This window comes from Petaurus breviceps, unplaced genomic scaffold (assembly GCF_028583685.1).
Source record: "Petaurus breviceps papuanus isolate PSGF00001 unplaced genomic scaffold, PetGlider_PUasm1.0 76, whole genome shotgun sequence".
Classification (NCBI taxonomy): Eukaryota; Metazoa; Chordata; class Mammalia; order Diprotodontia; family Petauridae; genus Petaurus; species Petaurus breviceps.
The window spans coordinates 27,330,258-27,336,108 of record NW_027186473.1 but is presented as its reverse complement, the minus strand read 5'-3'; the positions used below and the strand labels follow the sequence as shown (position 1 = coordinate 27,336,108).

At 36.6% G+C, this 5,851-nt stretch overlaps 1 long non-coding RNA gene across 1 annotated transcript in view; it reads right to left on the bottom strand.

The window, feature by feature from the left end:
* Window positions 1–691: 691 nt before the first annotated feature.
* The window catches only part of LOC138175057 (uncharacterized), a 6,447-nt gene continuing 1,287 nt past the window's right edge, over window positions 692–5,851 (bottom strand). The window contains exons 2-3 of the long non-coding RNA XR_011171862.1: window positions 3,077–3,187; window positions 692–1,942 (exon numbers count right to left, since the gene is read on the bottom strand). This is a non-coding gene — a long non-coding RNA (uncharacterized lncRNA). The remainder of the gene's footprint in view (window positions 1,943–3,076; window positions 3,188–5,851) is intronic.

Below are 5,851 nucleotides of genomic sequence, written 5' to 3'. Positions count from 1 at the left end.
GAAATGAATGAAAATAGAGATAGGATGCTTGGCAGAGATGATGTACCATCCATCGAAGAATGAAGATGATGTTCAATATGATGCCCAAGAACAGCACAATGATATTGCTAGACAATATTGGTGGCTCTGCAGTCTCAGAGGTCTGAGTTGTCCTGGGCCCATATAAACCTTTGTCACACATTTACCTGGGTGAGGGGTTTCCATGTATGTAGCCTGGCCACAAACATTTCTAACAGGAGTGTCCCTTCACAAATATTCTCTTATCATGCATATTCCTTTGCCCTATGTGTTCTCTGAATTTGTACTATACTAGTGATATGGTGACTTATGGGATAGTGTTTCCCTTCTGTGCATGGGCTGATCTTTTCTTATCACTGGTGGTTTCATTAAATGTATTTTCCTTTGTGTTACTGTAACCTTTGGTTGTCTGGTGAAAATAAATACGTTGTTTTGGACTCATGAGCTGTGGTTTTGAAAGGATGTATCTGTAGAGTATCTTAATTCTAGGTGTTGTTTTATTTTTTTTTATAAGCCAAGATATTATGGGAATCATTAGCAACAAATACTTACCCTTCCACCAGAAAGGGTTGTGAGACTAACTTTGTTTTATATTTAAGAGGAATATTAAGTTCTATATAACAGATTTGCAGTTTCATGTGTAATGATCTTTTAAAACAATTCTACTACGTTATGGAAATGCTTGTTTTATTTCATAAATTAAACATAAGATAAATAAACTTAAAATAAACCAATCAAATAAAGCCAATTAATTAAAAGGAAATAACACAACATTAAGTGATCTGATTTCTAATTGGATTAAAGATTAGGCACTTTCCAAATTGGGGGGGGAGGGGAGATGAGTGAACAGGCACAATTCCCAGAGTTCAGAAAAAGATATATCTCACTCTCCCCACATGTCTGTAAACAATCAAAAGATCACATAAACAATAACTGATCAGTATGGGCCTGGTTTTCATATAAGACATATGGGTTGCTTGAGATGTACAATTGTGAAAAAACTTCTTGCATCAGTCTTTGGATCTGATTTAGTTTCTGATCAGCATAAACTTAGTCCTTAATTAAGAGTTTCAAAACAGCAGGTAGAGGTGGTCCAATTTCCCAGTCACACAAAACAAGGTTCCAATACTACAATAAGTTTTTTCCCCAGTTCCCAATGTCATACCTAGAAAATGTGAGCAAGATCCAAGTAACAATTTAGAATTGGATCCTTTATTTACGCCATGTTGGCTGATCAGCGCGTGGCAGGCTGAAGAGTTACCATCCCACCATCATGGCAGGACATACAGCAGAGGTCTCAGGTAAAGCCTCAGCTTTTAAAGGGATGCCACACGGCCAATGGTTAGGTATTATGTAAGCAGAAACTTGCAGAGGCCAAAAACAGTGACTGGTCAGTACACACCTTGAAATTCCCACCAGCGCCAAGTCTCCCTGACCTGGCAGCCCACATACCTCTGTGAGGGAGAGCTGAGGTTGGGGGAGGGTGGAGCTGAACCTGGCAGTCTGCTCACTTCCATGAGGAAGAGCTGATTGGGGAAGGGGAAAGAATGGGGCCAGGTACAACATTCCCCACTTCTTATGTGCATGTGTCAAACCCTTGATACCACTAGGTTGAATCATACAGGTCAGTCAGTTCTGTTCCCAAGGGCTGGTAGTGGGGATCCATAACAATTAGCAATTTAACAGAGTTAATAGGGACTTAACAAATTGTAGAAAATGATTAATAAGGTAGGGTCCTATAACGGAGGCCATAGTCAGGAGGAGGAGGAGGAGGGGGCCACATTTTTCCATTGGTCCTCTAGTTGAATTTCTCCAGGAAAGAAGCTGTCCCAGTAGAGGTCAGGTCCGGATTCTTGGGAAAGCTGTCTGCATCTGATGTCATCTTTTTCAGATAGCTTGGCTTAGAGGAGTAATCTTCGGATGACTAGAGTTCAAATGTATAATATGTACAAGCTGGCACAGCCAGCCAGACCTGACAGGTGTTCTTAGAAACATGATTTTACATATAAAGGTACAGTTTTCTAGATGTGCAAGACTAGGTTCAAACAGTACAAACAAATAGTTCAGTTTTCTTAGTCACACAGGGCTAGGCTCAAGCAATAGAATGAGGATTTCTCACAATTTTATAAAAATGACATGATTATATTGTCAGGTACACAAATACATGTCACCAAGATAACCAAGAAAACGACCTATTTCATTTAAACAACACTTTTGAATCCCACATGCCTCATGTAGTTATAGAATTTACAAAGTTCTGCTTTTCCAGTTCAGATCTAGAGGTGACCAGATAATTCTGAATTAACATATTAATATATTAATTATAATACTTAATACTTGGCACACTCATTTAAGATTAGTTTTGTATTTTAAAACTACAGGGAATTTTCAGTTTATTTATTCTTTGTTATTTCCACCTTTCTTAAATCCTGTACCTGGTATAAGAATCTTTAAAATATGAAAATCTTTTTTAAAAATTGATTTCATCTGCCCTTTGTAAAATTAAGACAGATGCTTTAACAAAGTAACTTTGGCTTCACCCTTACCATTATCTTATCCAATCCTTGTGATAAAATCCAAAATCCAAACCCGTGATCTTATTCCCAAACATGCTCAGAGCATGCATTCACATAATAGAAAATTTTAAAGCCAATTTTTATGCATCTGTTTTTAATTCTAGGCATTATCTAAGTCTGATCCTGTTGCTCTCCTCAAACTTCACCATCCTGGTCAATTAGGCACCTATTTCATTACGTTTTGCCTTATTACTAACCATCTCCTTCTTTGAAGGATGGTATCTCTATGTTTATTCATTTATTTGGCCCTGAATATTACTTCTCAATGAATTTGCTATAGAAAAAAGGAGGGAAACGTCATAAGCATTGCCAGAAGGAAAACTTCCTTGGACATGTTTGGATCCAGGCATCAGTCATTTCTGGTAGTCATTTAGACAGGCACCAGGTGCTGAAAGAAGGGCTTAGGCATAAATAGGTGGTGGGGGTGGGGTCCTTTTCAGAAAGAAAATGCACAATTGGAAATAAAGTCAGAGAGATCCCACCTGGGCAGTGTCCGAGGTTGTCCTCAGACTTTTCCAATCACTGACATCCTCCTTGAACAGTTTGCAGTTTGCAGCCTCTGTCATCCCATTGGCTTTTATGAGGATGGATTTCTGTAATTAAGGTTCAGAATGATAGAAAAATTTACAGTCCCCCAAATTATTAAATAGCAAATAAATATAGACTAGTGCCCTTCAGATAGGGCCATCTAAAATTTGATTGAGCTATTAATTACAAAGTCAAGTTACAAATCTTTCTGCCTTCCTAACATTTCCTCATGCTCTCAACATACTTAACCATAATTAACCTGGTGTTAAAAATGGTATCTTTCTTTTCTCTCAACCAAAATATCTCTGATTCAATTATTACAATCAATTGTATTAATACCCAATTGGTCGTTCATCACTCTGAAATTACAAATTGGGGTTCAGCAACCCAAACACAGGCACCTAAGTACCCCATCATTCCAAGCACCCCATCATTCCCCCCTTAAACAGGTGGGACCCAAAATCATTTGGGCTTCATGCTGAGGGAGGACACAGAGCTGTCTGTTTCTTAGGGTCCCACCATTGGGGGGGGCGGACCTTGGTCTGTAGCCAGTGGACAAAACATGGTCGAAGCCAGGTCCAGGGGGTAATGGGTCATGGTCTCAGGACATCTGCAAATGAAGGGTGCTGAGCCTAGAAGAAACAAATCTAGCAAAGAGACTAAAGAAGGGCCAAAAAGGAGTAGGAGGAAAGTGACCAGAAGTAGGGTGAGAATGGGCTAGTATAATCCATTACTCAGACTATTTCACTTTCCTCTATATTTCTACAAACTATATAAACAAGATACTTCATAAGTTATTATTCTTTTACTATACTGCCTTAAACAATAGAGGTTCCTGACTTGAACCTCAAAACTGAATAGTAGATATACATCCTTGTTTCACAAAGCTTCTTTATCCTCTGCTTATATTCACTCTGGAAGAAAGATACTTCAAAAATGGAATCTTTAACATATACATTCAGTTACAAATGTTATTTAGATCATGGAATAACTACAAATTCAGATCCAAACAGCAAGATCTCTCCTGCTTTACAATCTCATTAAACTTTTATGAAGAAAGTTATTTGAAAACTGTTAAGATGATCTTAAGCAGTTTGCATAACTTTTTGCACATGTTCTAATTCTGGACAAAAAATAATATTAGATTTTCCAATAAGCCAACACAAAAGAGCTCATATCTTTTACTGACTATGTTCTCTGAACATAGGAGATATTCTAAGGAAGGAAAAAAAATCACCTTAAATAGCAAATTTCACCAATCATAGTTTAGAGCATTTTTTTTATTCTTTTGGGCTGCAATCAGCAATAAAGATTTACCAGGTCTCACAAAGATAAGTGATTCCATTTACCATCTTTACTTCTCAAATCTAAACTTGTAAAAACTAATTGATAGAAATCCCTTCTACCTGTTGTACATGAACTTGCAATTTCTCATCAGTTTAAATCCATTGTTAAGGGACTACAAGCCTAAAACAAGTTCCTTTCCTTAATGTAAATTTAAACCAATTAATTGCTAATCTGGTGACCTTAAATCAACTGGATGTGTTTTCCAAATTTTTATATACAAACAAAAATTTGCTTTACCATTTACATTCTGGAAACCTTCAGATTAACACTAATATATCCATATATATATTTTCATTTTCTCAAAAAAGTTCTACAAAACACATTTCCAATTCACCTTGTCATTAATAATGTGGAAACTACAACTATATATTTTCATAATAGCCAAAATTTTAAATGAAATATCAGCAATACCATTATTGCCTGTTTGCAACCCAGATATAACAGTTTTAAATGATCAAATTTTATAACATAAAAACCCAATACACAAGCAATACAAAATCCAGATTTTAAAAATTGCTGTAATACTATTCCTACTTCAAAATATATTTTTTAATTTCACTAGCTAAACAGACTTTTAGAAACAAAATACAATCTTAGAAAGATGGCAACAACATAACAATGAATTTCAAATGACATCAAATGACTTATACAATAATTGATCTTATCAGTCCTGGCATCCACTTCAAAGTTAGAGAGATATCAACACATGCCAGTCATTACATTAAATATTTTACAAATCATTATAGCATTTTGATCATAAGTGTTTGTGATAACAAACACTATTGATTTTCCCTTTACAAATTCAGGGAACAGGTCAAGCAAAGATAACAAAAACTCTTTTTTTTTTTCCAAAGCAATCCCAATATCCTATTTCGAACTTCTTAATGAATAATTCTTAGAATTTGCGAAGGTATTTTGTTGGTTTATTTTTCTAGTTTTCATTATAATTCCAGGCTGGCCAGACCAGGATTATAAAGAAAGAGATTGTACATATTCCCCAAATTACAAAATTTCAAAATATTACAACACTCAGGTCAGAGTGTCCCATTCATCATTTTCTATTCCTTTGACAATATAGCCTTGTCAATGGGGGGATGACAGGGAGAAGAATCTTGGTGGATTTTTTGAAAGTGAAAGCTTTGAATCTGCCAATCTCAAAGCTTCACCTTTAAGGCTTCTTTTTACAGAGCTAAATATGTTCCCAATTTGCCTTAGGGTCAGACTCAATTGTGAGGCAGAAGATAGCTAGCCTGCCAGCTTCTTGATCTAAGGGGAGGGACTCCCAAAGAAGGACCCAACTCCCCACCTCCCCCAATGCCCCACAGGGGAGGTAAAGGAACCGCACAGGGTAGAAAGTTCGCTCAAGTGGAGTGAGGTGCCCC